The following is a 14,039-nucleotide window of genomic DNA, read 5'->3' on the forward strand; positions in this document are numbered from 1 at the left end:
TGAATGCTACCGACTGTAGGAAGCCGAATTTTTATTTCTGACGATAAACGTTTTACAGAAGTTTGCCAGATATTGGTGGTTGAAAATTTTTAAGCACTATGTTTCAAAATTCATAAATATGCATCAAAACGTATATCACAGTCTTGTTAACCGCTTCTAACCGAACTCTTGAAGCATACAAATCATCTGTAGCCGCTTAAACTGTACGTGAGGTCCTTGAAATCTATTCGAGGGTTTTCCAAATTTCCTATGGAGTTTCAGAGTGGTGTATAATACATCAAATTTGTTTGCTTGCGGCGGGTCAACAAGTGTAAATTACTCAATTGTGAAGTTTTTATTGTCTAGTTGTGAAATCCATCCTACAGGTGTATTTCTTTCATTTGTGATTTTCGAAAATATCTTTAACGAGCGGTAGATATTACTTTTCTTATGTGACGAATCTCGACGAAATCGGTGCAGCCGATGATGAAAAAATAATTTCTCCTCTCTAATGTATCTAGATAAAAGCTGCATAGGTAACGCTTACTCTTACATTAACATAAAATGGTGATAGAAAAGGTGCTATTGCAAGGAAAAAATGCCATACATGCTCTATAGTTGCCGAAAGCGTCCACAGGCTAAGTGGCGACAGGTCCGTGACTGTGGGGATTTCTCCAATTCCATATGTACATGCATTAATCCAATAATAGTTTACTTGAGGGCTGAACCATCGTCTGGGTCACGGAAATGGTGGCACACACTGCTGTCAATCGGCACGTACTGCACCGCACTCAATAAAGCGGCAAGATGAGCCATGATGAGCCTTCTAGAATGTTCCTCCACTCCGTACTATTTCGCGGTTTCAACCCGCGTGTTGTCACGGATGTGGCGATACTTCTAGCCCCCATAGGTTAGTTACTTTCAATACCTTCTTTGATACATCTGATCGTGCAATCGTCCTAGCACTGAACTGAGGCAAATTTGAAATTTGAAATTTTGCAAGCCGTTCACTAGCCAGCACCTTCATTCTGTTTTTGTTTTGCACGAATTATTGCATGAACGCTTCCCGGAAAAAAAAGTCAACTTCGAAAAGACTCATTTAAGTTTTATAGTATTTGCAAATACTTTCTAAGCACAATTTTTTTCCTTTGTTGTAAAAGTAGTTATTTTCAAATTACTAGATTACGAGCAGGCTCTCGCCACGGGAACCGCTATCTTGGTTCCTGCTTAAATAGCGGTGCGGTCTTCTCAAACACAAATTCTTCGTGGTGGTGCGCACAACGTCGTCTTCGTCTGTTGCAGTATTGCTGACTGTAGCAAATAATGTACAAGGAGAGACGCCATGCACCATTCTCAACCTTTGCGCAAGGTATTAAACTGCTTGCAAGTTTAAAAGCACTAATGCTACATTAAAGATTGCGGCTCCCAGTTCTTTTCTGTACACTGCCGGAGAAGCATGAATTTGATGCCGGGCAGCTGTGGTGTGTAAACGTTTCTTTTAATAAAGACACAGGGTAAGCCCTATACCTCCCATGTAATTAGAGGCCTATTTTTGGCTAGTTTTCTCAGCAGCTACTGCCTTTAACTCATTCAGGGGCGCTATAACGTAAAGCTATTCCCATTTTTCTATCCTAATTCTGCAATCAGCCCTCCGGGATTGGTCAAAAACTTTTTTGGAGCACCTCCAATTCGCCTGTCTATTATGCGCCGTCACAAAAACCGGGATGGCTCTCCATATGATATGACCCGTACACATTGATTATGCATCATTGCACCGAACAAAAGAACAATTCTTATTTTTGATTCGACGCCTTTTCGCCATTAGCCCTGGGCTATCGGTCAAAAGTTTTTGGGCTACCCACACTTCACCTGCTTGTCACGCGACGTCACAAAACCGCGAGAACTCCCGCGTCAAACTGACGTGTACGCATTAAAGATGCATTAAATGCCGAACAAAACTGAATTTTTTTCTGGACAGCCGCAGGCTGCCTGGTTCCGAAAGGAATAAAAATGGCTGCCACCGATTGCTCAGGCACTGGCTACTCGCACATGCCGGAGAGCATGGGTTTATTTGCATACAATAAAACGTTGTGCGTGGCTGTGTAAAGTTTTCGAGCACTTGGGGCACGTTTACGACCTCGTTCTGCCAACTCTTCTTTGCTGAGGATCCGTTTTAGCGGCATTCTTAACCTTCCGTCGCGTGCCGCCGCGATTTTCGACCAGCCACCTCAAGCTAAGCAAGAGAAAGCGGTCCCACCCCATCCGGTTATCGAATTTCAGTGTACTGGCTCGACCCTATCGAATCCCTCTCCACTTGAGCGTGCTCCTCGCCTCTTGTCAACCAATTAGATAAGGCAAGCCGCTCACCGTAGGCAATGTTCTTCGTTTTTAAAGCAAACAAAAGTGACCGCCTATAAATGAGGAGAGCGTTTGGTTGGCCTGTTGAGACAACCATGCGGGTCACCGCCCGCTGCTTGCGTCCGCGGTTGCGCAAATTTGACGTCAGGAAATCGGAAGGAAAACATAAACCTCGGAAGATGATGAGGCACAATGGGGGGGGGGGGGGGGGAGGTATACATATCCATGTAATGTTGCATAACGCGGCACGACGCCTTTTACTAACGAGTCCTGGCACGTAGAACAGACGCGCACCTCACCGCACTCCGACGGCACACACTGCTTCACCGAAGCCAAGGCGATTGTGCGTTGGTCAACGTCCCGCAGTTCAGCAATGGTTGTAAGGTCGCTCGAAAACCAGAAAAGGTCATACAGGAGACAGGCCACATCAAACTGGTTCCCCCCAAACTACCGCCTTTGGTTATAATTATATATACATTTGGTTATATTTAGGCATACATTTGGTTATATTTATACATACATTCGCGTGGACAATGGGACCGCCGCTCCAAGTAGCTGAGGGAAACTAAACACGCGTCACATTTCGACGGGACCGCCACCACGGCACAGCGGAAGGGGAAGAAAGAAGATACGCAAGCGCTTGGAACGCCGACAAAGAGAGGGCGGTGCAAACGTAGGCACTGCCGACGAGGGTCAAAGTGTAGTATCGGTTCTTATCAGTTTGATATCTGATACGGGTTGTATTTGGACCCGAGATATTAAACTTATCTTTGCAAGTTGGCAGAGTGCTTCAAGCCTGTTTCATCTCCACCGCGAGTTGGCCCGGTATTGCACTATCTTTTGGGTGGGCCCACGCGTTTGGTCTACGGACATCGATCCGCTGGAAACTAGCCATATACAGCTCCGCTGTAAGAAAGCACGTTGTGTACGGGTTACAAAGTGATCATCGCGCACTGTAGAAAGCAGGTACCGACCTCGAGGAACGCCCCACCGGAAATGGAAATGCATTCCATGCGTATATCCTTTCCGGTCACCTACAATAGCAAGTAGCCCACTTTCCAACAACGCAACATATTGACTCCACAGGATCACACCAGAAGTATGAGCTTGGTTGGGTCTGTGTATTGCATTCGGAGAGGGTTTACGTATCGAAGTGAATTAGGGCGTTGGAATCACGCTAAAGAACTGATAACGCAGATGACGTAAACTACTATAATGCTTCAAGCCGGTTGTTCCTCAAGAAGCCCACCACAACGTTCTTGACTTGCTGCGGACACAATGCCGACACTGCCGAGATCGAGGATTGCCTGCTCCTGCGCACCGCCACAGCTGACGCAGCGGTCACTGTCTCTGGTTGCAAGGGGTCGTGCTCAAAGAGGGTTACAACTCGACACCGGACCTGGCTGAAGACATTCGAGATTGTATGTCGCAAAAGTTAACTGAAGATAAAAATATTTCGTTCAACCCTCAATCCTTTAGTGTGATTGATTGCTATAGCGAGAAGTGATAGACTTGTCAGTCAGGTGGTCGGTCGGTCGGTCGGTCGGTCGGTCGGTCGGTCGGTCGGTCGGTCGGTCGGTCGGTCGGTCGGTCGGTCGGTCGGTCCAGTCCAGTCCAGTCCAGTCAGTCAGTGTCAGTCAGTCGAGCGCCTCCTATACTGCAGGGCGGCCAAGGGCACCCGATGGGTGTCGGCGTAATTGCGCATGAAATATGGTACGATTAAGATACGAAATAATTGAGTGACAAGTATGAAAAACAGAGTAAAGACCTATAACAAAAGATGTAATCATCGAATAAATTCAACAACCATGTACGTCAACCTTGTATTCTTTAACCTTTTGTCTTCTGGTCCACACGTTGTCGACCATTTCTTCTTTTTAAAGCGTTAAGTTCTTCGAGACTATCCAAACCTTATGTCACTGGGTGCTTGGTTGGTATCTGGTCACGAACGCTAGGAGACGTCATGCCGTTCACATATAACGATACGGCTTATATATTCATGTGTACTAGTATGTGCCGGTGGCTGGCTCTGTTCTTTATGGAAGTTCGCAAAGGAACAACAGAATGTACGTAAGGATCACCAGCAGAAAGAAATATGCACCTTCAAGCGCACAGTTTATTTACCAAAGTTATGATTCCTTGACCTTCTATCGTGGATTTTGGCACGTCTGATCGGTAGTTTGATTGTTGTGTTCATATAGGAGGTTGGTGGGCAGAATGTTCTAGAGAAACTGGCCACCCTGTATACGCCATGCCTCATGACTTCGAGCGTACCGGAATCTTGGAAAAACGCTGACACAATCCTAATCCATAAAAAAGGGGACGCCAAAGGCTTGAAAAACAATATACCGATCAGCTTACTGTCCTTTGCTTACAAAGTATTTACGAAGGTAATTGCAAATAGAATCAGGAACACCTTAGGCTTCCGTCAGCCAAAGGACCAGGCAGAATTCCGTAAAGGCTACTCAACAATAGACCACATTCACACTATCAATCAGGTGATAGAGAAATGTGCGGAATATAACCAACCCTTATATATAGCTTCCATTGATTACGAGAAAGCGTTTGATTTAGTCGAAACCTCAGCAGTCATGGAAGCATTGCGGAATCGAGGTATAGACGAGCCGTATGGAAAAATACTGAACGATATCTATAGCGGCTCCACAGCCACCGTAGTCCTCTATAAGGAAAGCAACAAAATCCCAATAAAGAAAGGCGTCAGGCAGGGAGATACGATCTCTCCAATGCTATTCACAGCGTGTTTACAGGAGGTATTCAGAGACCTGGAGTGGGAAGAATTGAGGATAAGAGTTAATGGAGAATACCTTAGTAACTTGCGATTCGCTGATGATATTGCCTTGCTTAGTAACTCAGGAGACCAACTGCAATGCATGCTCACTGACCTGGAAAGGCAAAGCCGAAGGGTGGGTCGAAATGGGTCTAAATCTGCAGAAAACTCAAGTAATGTTTAAGTCTCGGAAGAGAACAGCAGTTTACGATAGGTAGTGAGGCACTGTAAGTGGTAAGGGAATACATCTACTTAGAACAGGTAGTGCGTGCGGATCCGGATCATGAGATTGAAATAATCAGAAGAATAAGAATGGGCTGGGGTGCGTTTGGCAGGCATTCTCAGATCATGAACAGCAGGTTGCCATTATCCCTCAAGAGAAAAGTATACAACAGCTGTGTCTTACCAGTACTCACGTACGGGGCAGAAACATGGAGGCTTACGAAAAAGGTTCTACTTAAATTGAGGACGACGCAACGAGCTATGGAAAGAAGAATGATGGGTGTAACGTTAAGAGGTAAGAAAAGAGCAGATTGGGTGAGGGAGCAAAGGCGAGTTACTGATATCTTAGTTAAAATCAAGAAAAAGAAATGGGCATGGGCTGGACATGTAATGAGGAGGAAAGATAACCGATGGTCATGAAGGGTTACGGACTGGATTCCAAGGGAAGGGAAGCGTAGCGGAGGGCGGCAGAAAGTTAGGTGGGCGGATGAGATTAAGAAGTTTGCAGGGACAACATGGCAACAATTTGTACATGACCGGGGTAGTTGCAGAAGTATGGGAGAGGCCTTTGCCCTGCAGTGGGCTTTATCAGGCCGATGATGATGATGATGATGATGATGATGATGATGATGATTATCGGTCGTTCTTTCGCTAAGCGGGCCGATCCCGCCGGATACTTTGCAATCCGCGGTTGGGTGGGTCACGTTATTGGGTCACGTGGTGGGGTCCCTGCACATCACGGCTTCTCATATGTGTGGCATGCATGTCCTTGCTGTGTCCGTTATTAGGTTTGTGTAAAATGACGCTCAGCTGAATTCCAGAGCATTTCAAATTCCTGTAGACCTCTAGGTCATTCCTGTAAATAATGACGTTTTCCCTAACACCGAAGGTGCTAACACTGTCTTTGAGAATAATTATCGTTTTCTTTTCTTGCTTTCTTTAGTTCCCATTTTCAGATAAGGCAGCCGTGTGTGTTTTCGCAGGCTTCGTGGTATTCTCGAACGGATTAAAATTTTCTCTTTCATGGAACTTTTTCCACTTTGCGGAGTTGCCGAGAACTGATCTATAAATATATGCGTGAAGTTTTCTCATTTGCCGCCATCATTCTTTATCAGCTTCTATTCAAGTACGCTGAAAAAGCATATAGTATAGTCATGCTCGCCCTTAAAGGGACACTAAAGTGAAAAAAAAATGGCTGTGGCTTAGCTAAGGTTAAGCCCAGGATGCGAAGCATACTAGCCTTTATTTTAGTTGTTGAACCACTGTTTAGCCTGGTGAACTGCTGTTCCTTGGCTATATTTGGTTCGGCTAGACGAAGAAACAACTCATGCGTTACCCTGCTTCGCCTTCAAGAGTGGAACGCGACAGCGTTCCCGTCGACCCGCCAGCGACTACGCGCCCCGCATTGGACGCGGTGAGCGTCGAGCAACGCAGCGTTCGGCGCGGCAACGAAATGTGCGCCTGAGCAAGCGTCGCACGCCTGAGCCTTAGAAACAGCTCGTTTCTAAGGCAACACCGCATTCACTAGAGGCGCTTTTGTACCGCTTTGAAGCATCGTACTCGTGGCTCAGTGGTAGCGTCTCCGTCCCACACTCCGGAGACCCTGGTTCGATTCCCACCCAGCCCGTCTTGCAAGAGTTGAGCCAAAGCCACTTCTCCTCTGTCGTGACGTCACGGTGTCACGTGATTTCATGGTCACCGCCGCGCCTGAGGAGCTGGGTTGAGCCCTCGTAATATGCTTCGCATAAAAATGATTTCTTCTGCATCAGTAAATTACCATTCTACAACACCAAAGACACCACTCTGACAACGATAAGACGTTTGGTAAGCCAGAAAAGCGCAAGAACTAAATACGGGTGGCGACGCCTACTTAAAGGGAAGCTGAAGCGGTTTTCAATTTCCATGAATTGCTGGGGTTAGGAAGAACAGACCTATTAATTTACGGTTCTGAAATTTTTTCGTTGTTTTGTTAATATAAGGGGCAGAAATAGCTTTCTAAATCCCCCCGCGGACACGCCCCCATCGCTTCCCGGAGCGCCGGGTGAGGTGGTTGCCAGAGGAGAGAACCGGCGAGAGTGATGTCACTCGCGGGGACCGTGCTGCCGGACAGGCGTGCTGGCATGTTTCTTCCCGTCCTGCGCTTTACTAAACGACGCTACGAAAGATATGCCGCCGCTGATGTTTGTTTTCTTTTGCGAATTTCGTGAACTGTGCTTCCTTTCTGTGCTGCGTGAGTGCCTACAGCCAAGGGCACCTAACCTGCCCTAGTTCTGTGCACATTCGGCTGTGCGAACGCAGGCGGCCGAGACGATGTGGTATTTCACATGTTCCCGAAGGACAGGAAACTTGCAGCGCAGTGGGTCCGTGCGATGAGGAGAGATCATTTCGTGCCGACGAAATCAACTGTGCTGTGCTCGGAGCATTTCCGCGGCAGTGGTTATCATCGGAGCTTGACAACGATGCGGGCAATCGGTATTCCAATTAAGTCGGCGCGACTGAAGCCCGGTGTTGTTCCATCTATATTCTCCCACAAGACACCTTCAAGAGCGGCCTTAGCCAAGAGGAGAAAGGGTGAGGTAAGGGTTTTAATGTGCACACGGGCAATGTTTTAAACAGACGATCACCTGAGTGTCGAACAAACGGCCTTACAGCGACCTTTGACGAAGCGAGGTGGAGGCACAGCCGGGAATATGCACATGCGTGCAAACAGCTTGCCGTTTTCATCCTGTTTTTCCCCTCCGCTGTGTCACGGAACACTGTACTACGGCTGTTTGTTCGGTGCTGTTTTGATGCGGTGAAATAACTGACCGGGGGTACGCTTGTGTATTACGTGATATTTGCTATTCGTCCTACCACGCGGTGCCCGCAGGTTTAGCTGTTCAGCATTCGTGTTCAAATCGCACGACATGAGGCGTTACGGTAATATTTTCATGCTCGCTATACAGTAGTTGAACTCGGCGTGTAAAAACCTAATTCCGTAGATTGCGCACTCACAGCTTGCTACCAGCAGCGAAATGCCGCAAAAACAAGCGTCTGCACAGCCGCGCCCGTGGCAAGGCAAACGGGCCCAAATAATGAAGTAACGTTGCGAGGTATTGAACTTGCCAGCATTCGACGTCGTCTAGCCGAATACAGGCATCGCTGCTGCACAAAAAATGTTTTCTTACCTTTCTACCTAGAGAACTAGCTGTGTATCAGGCATGACAAAATTATTATTTGAAAGTAATTATATTACATTACTAATTACTTTCTTATTACAATCATCGATTTGAATTACAATACCGATTACCGCTTTCAAAAATGCTATTACTTTACTATTGCTTCCAAAAGTTTTCATGCATACAAGAAGCAAAAAGAAAGTTTAAAGGGACGCCAACCTTTCTTCAAGGTTGAAGCGGTATGAGCCTTCGAATAGAAGATGAAGAAGCGCGAGAACCGGGAAACTGGAGAAGAGAAGAATGAAGTGGGAATAAAATGTAGACAAGATGGACGCCAGTTCCACAGCAATGCTTTACGTCTACTGTGTCCTTTAAGTAGGAACGCTACATTATTTTGGCGCAGCCGACAGGATCTCCAACATGTGGGTGAGATTTTTCCTTGAGGAGACCTCCGCGGACAAGATCATCTTTTCGAGATACCAAGCTGAAGATGAACCAGCGGTGGAACTACCTCGCGAACTCAACTCGGCAGAACTCATGAACCTGGTTTTAGAGAAGGCTTCCATGGACCCTGATGAACTACGTCGGAAGGGTGCTGTGAACGTGAACTTGCCTCTGGTGATCTTCGACGAATTAGTTCTTCAACCGATGCGTCGACAGGACTCTGGATCACAGTCGTCGACGGAAGAGGTGAGCCTCGTTTTGAAAGCACTTCGGCTACAACAAGAACAGATTTCGCAACAAAACCAGCTGGTGACATCGCTTATAAGCTCTTTAAACGCTGAGAAGCCAGTGACTAAATTTGTAGAACCCGATGCATTCGACGGCATGTCATCAAGTCAAGAAGGTTGGCTTGAATTCTATGACTATGCCGCTGGGAAGAACAACTGGCACTCTAATGAGGACAAGATTACTAACATGCGTAGTTACTTAAGCGGTGTTGCACGGAAGTGGTACGATTTGCACATTATTGAAGAGGCTGGCAACTCTTGGAATCAGTGGAAAGAAAAATTCTTGACGACATTCCGAAGCAACCCAGTGCAAAGGTGGGACGCCGCGCTTAATTTCAAATTCAAGCAAGGCTCCCTCATCGAGTATTTGTTTGACAAATGCCGCCTTTTAAAGCTGGCCGAGCCTATGCTTCCTCCGTCTGCCGTAGTAGCACTAATAATGCACGGACTGCACGCGCAACTCCTGAAGCAAGTGCAAATACGGTCACCTAAAACTATGGACGGGCTCCTGGAGTGCCTTCACGACATATCATTTACTTCAGAAGAAAATATAAACGCTAGCGCAATCGGTCACTTCACACGGTCCGGCGCGGATTGGTCAAGCCGTAATCAGCGAGAACCACGCCGCCTTGCAGGCGGCACAGAGAACTTGGGTTGGCGCGCTCCCAGAGGTCGGGTGCATAACGTCGACAGCGACCCTGTTCCCCTGCTTTCGGACGCTGAAGAGGCTCCGACGACAAAAAAACTGATAAACAAGGGTGATCAGTCCAACCCGATGACCACAACTGAGACTGTTTATTTAACTTGCTCTAGCCTACTTCACATCCCTGTCAAAGTGGGAAACAGACATATGATGGCTTTGGTTAACAGCGGTGCTTCTGTGTCTATAATAAATGCCAAGCTGGTAGATGCAAGTCACCTGCATAGTGGAAGAGTACTACGGGTGCAAGGCTACGACGGAAAAGTGACAATGCATAATCAATGGGCCTCAGTAAACATCGAGTTCCAAGGTCATCAAATACAGAGTGAAGTACTGGTGATTGAGGGGGTGACGTATGACTTTCTGCTATCCAGACCAGATATAAAGAAACTAAAAATCAACGTTTACTGGGACGATGCTGTTTTAGTGGAAGGACTATCAAGGCAAGAGACACAGCCTGATAGAAAAGATAACCTGCGAGTTGTCAAGTGCGCGGGGGATATTGCAACAACCTATCCTGAACTGGTATGCATAGGAAGCTACCCACCAGCGATGACGTCACACAAGGTGCCTTTCGAACTAACCGACAAGACTGTCATCCGAAAATCGCCTTATAACATGTCAAGAGAGCGCAAGATATGGTTGAAGAAGGAATTGCAGGAGATGCTAGACGCGAATATAATCCGGCCTTCGGTGTCACCCTTCGCCTCTCCCATAACTGTTGCGCCGAAAGAAGATGGAACTTTCAGACTGTGCACAGATTACAGGGTTCTCAACCGACAGACAGAGCTTATACCATTTCCCATGCCGAAGATAGACACGATTATAGATGATACAGGTGGTTGCCGATGTTTTTCACGTATTGACTTGTGCAAAGGTTTCTGGCAGATCCCGCTAACCGAAGAAACAAAAATGTACACTGCTTTTATCACGCCCTTCGACCTGTACCAGTATAACCGGCTTTCTTTCGGCTGGAAAAACTCACCAGCATGGTTCCAGAAGATTATGAACGAAGTCCTGAAGCCTTTCCTAGGTGTCTTTTGTAACGTGTACATCGACGATATTATCGTCTTCTCCAAAACAGAGGCAGAGCATCAGGAACACCTGTCCCAGGTATTAAATGCCTTGAGCTTGGCACACCTCAAGGTTAATTTTAAGAAAAGTGCGTTCTTTCAAAGAAAAGTTGTGTTTCTTGGAAGAGTCTTTGATGGGACTACCAAAAGCACGAAACAAGAGTCCGTTGAGAGGATATCCCAACTGGTAAAACTATATGACGTCCACTCATTGCGTGTGTTTTTGGGATTAGCAGGACATTTCAGACCTTTCATAAAAGACTTTGCCATAAAAACAAGATGCCTCACGCGCCTAACGCAGAAAGCACTTCCATTTGAGTGGGATGAGGAATGTGAGAGTCTACCGTGATCTGGTGCACAGAATCTCTGCTGACCCTATTCTACGCATACCAGATTTCACTTTACCCTTTGAACTGAATACCGACGCCTCACATTATGGAACAGGTGCAGTCTTGTACCAGAAATGTCCAGAAGCATCCGGCCGAGAAAAGCGACACGTAGTAGGCTACTACAGCTACACCCTCAAGCCACCTGAAGTCAACTGCACCACTACTGAAAAGGAAGCTCTTGCAGTCCTTAAAGCAATTCAGTACTTCCGTACGTACCTAGAAGGTGCGAAGTTTACTTTGTTCACCGATCACCAGGCCCTCACTCATCTCTTGAATATGACCTAACCTAAGGGACGTATCGCCAGATGGGTGAACTATTTGCAGCAGTTTGATTTCACCATCTCCCACAGACCTGGACTCCTTTTGACTGATGCAGATGCATTGTCTAGACTGATGATACAGGCCGACAAAGAACAATCTGAAGAAATCAATGAAGTAAAATTGTGGGAAGGCACTGAACAATTGATGTTTCTGGAAGGTCGCTATCAAGTCCCGCCAACGCTGATTTCAAGGGTTCTTTATTTGTACCACGATAACCCAGAATCTGGAGGACACGACGGATTTTGGCGCACCTACAACAAGGTAGTCAAAAGATTTACGTGGCCTCACATGAAAGAAGACGTCAAGCAATACGTTCGTTCATGCCACCTTTGTCAAGTCAACAAAGTGAAATATAAGCAGCCTACGGACGCCATGATAATACCTTGCCACTCAAACATGCCTTTTGAAGTTATACACCTTGATTTTGCCGAGCTAAATAAGAAACGAGAAGGAGTCCGAAAAACGCAAGCTTTTCATCTGGCCATAGATGAATGCACCAGGATGGTCGCGGCACGGGCAGGAAAAGAAGATGCGAATAGTGTCATCGCCCTTCTCGAACGGGAAATGTTTAGGACAACCAGGACGATTGTATGTGACAACGGTCCAGCGTTCAAGAGTGAAAAGCTAGCAAGATGGGCTCGAGACCACAATATATCAATCAAATTCTGTGCGCCATACCATCCCGCAGCGAATGGGCTTGCAGAGCGTGCTATGCCAGATGTAAAACAATACATCAGGATGTACGATAGTTTCCCTGGTGGTTGGAAATGCTCTTTAGAAGCAGCTGTACGACATCACAATCGCTCCTACACCAGTGGCTTGGGATGTAGCCCGCACTTCGCTTCTTCAGGAGAGACCCCTATTCTTCAGGCGGACCGTGAATTGGGGCTGTTAGAAAATCTCAAGATCGTCGAGGAGAGGAAACAAAAATCGCAGGAGGAGAGGTACCGTAAACGAATGAAAAAAAATTTTGACAAGAGACATTGCTTAGATATCCCAGACATTCAAGTCACCGACCTCATTCTAGTTAGGAAAGGAGTAAGAGAATCCAGTGCCAAATTTTATGGTCCTTACTCTGTGAGAAAGACAGCCACTCAGAAAGGAATATTGAAGACTGTGTGGTACATTCGTGAACGGGGCGCAGTTGAATGTGCTTCGATTGGAAACGTCTTCAAGTATTACCCCAGGAGGGGTTAGCAAAAGAAACCTGGAAGGGTGAAGCGGTATGAGCCTTCGAATAGAAGATGAAGAAGCGCGAGAACCGGAAAACAGGAGAAGAGAAGAATGAAGTGGGAATAAAATGTACACAAGATGGACGCCAGTTCCACAGCAATGCTTTACGTCTACTGTGTCCTTTGAGTAGGAACGCTACAAAGGTAACATACACTTGCCAACATTTCATGCCCTCCCCCCAATGTTCATCCACGACACCTCCGACACTACCAACGTTCTGGCACCGTACACAACTTACTGGTGCATATTTAACGCAATTAATAAATTGCTTCAGCCATGAAATTACAGACACCAAATAATCCACATTGCTAAATCACTAGACAACTAATCCATCCCATAAAAAACTGAAAAAAGTATTTCAATTACTGGAAGTAATCCAACTGTTGTCATGTTTGCCGATATGCATGATATGCTGAAATTCATGACATCCATGCCTTGCACTTTTTCAGGTTCTAGCAGAGCACCTAGAGAACCGAGCCCCTGATGAACCTGTTCCACTACCATCACCAATCGAAGAGTTTGAAGCAGCCAGTGTGACACGGGCAGATAATGTTGAAGAGCTTGAAGTAGCCAAACGCGGCACTTATGTTCGCGACCGTGTATCAACACGCAAAAAACCACGGAACTTTAGACAAGCAGCGGCAAGGTGCTTGACATCGCGTAAATGCACCCGTGTTTACAATCTAATGAGAAGTTAGTGCTTCGGCATTCTTCCAGCAGCAAATTCCCAGTGACACTTTAGTGCATTTTTTCTCCCGTCATTGGAACGTGCAGCTACATGAAAAAAAAAAAACATACGTACCAGCTAAGATTCCCAACGCGCGAGAAAGTGCACACATCGCTCTCGCTGTTGGCACACTCAACATCGTCGTTGCCGCCATCCTTTTCCGTATCGGCTGTCGTTTCGAACATGTACGGCGAAAACAAGCTGTCCGAGACAGCGAGAACGTTCCATAATGTTTACAACTCAGCCATTGAATAAAGAACAACTTTGACTCAGCTATGAAGGCAGAACAGAACAGCGTGCTAGGCTCTGAAACGGCGGCCACGGCGACGCCGACCGGCGACTGCCGCGAATGACGTCACA

At 46.5% G+C, this 14,039-nt stretch overlaps 1 non-coding gene across 1 annotated transcript; it reads left to right on the plus strand.

The window, feature by feature from the left end:
* Nucleotides 1–3,013: 3,013 nt before the first annotated feature.
* LOC139060633 (U2 spliceosomal RNA) lies at nt 3,014–3,196 on the plus strand. The gene has a single exon (XR_011514985.1). It is a non-coding gene; the product is annotated as a U2 spliceosomal RNA (small nuclear RNA).
* Nucleotides 3,197–14,039: the final 10,843 nt, after the last annotated feature.

This window comes from Dermacentor albipictus, chromosome 5 (genome assembly GCF_038994185.2).
Source record: "Dermacentor albipictus isolate Rhodes 1998 colony chromosome 5, USDA_Dalb.pri_finalv2, whole genome shotgun sequence".
Taxonomy (NCBI): Eukaryota; Metazoa; Arthropoda; class Arachnida; order Ixodida; family Ixodidae; genus Dermacentor; species Dermacentor albipictus.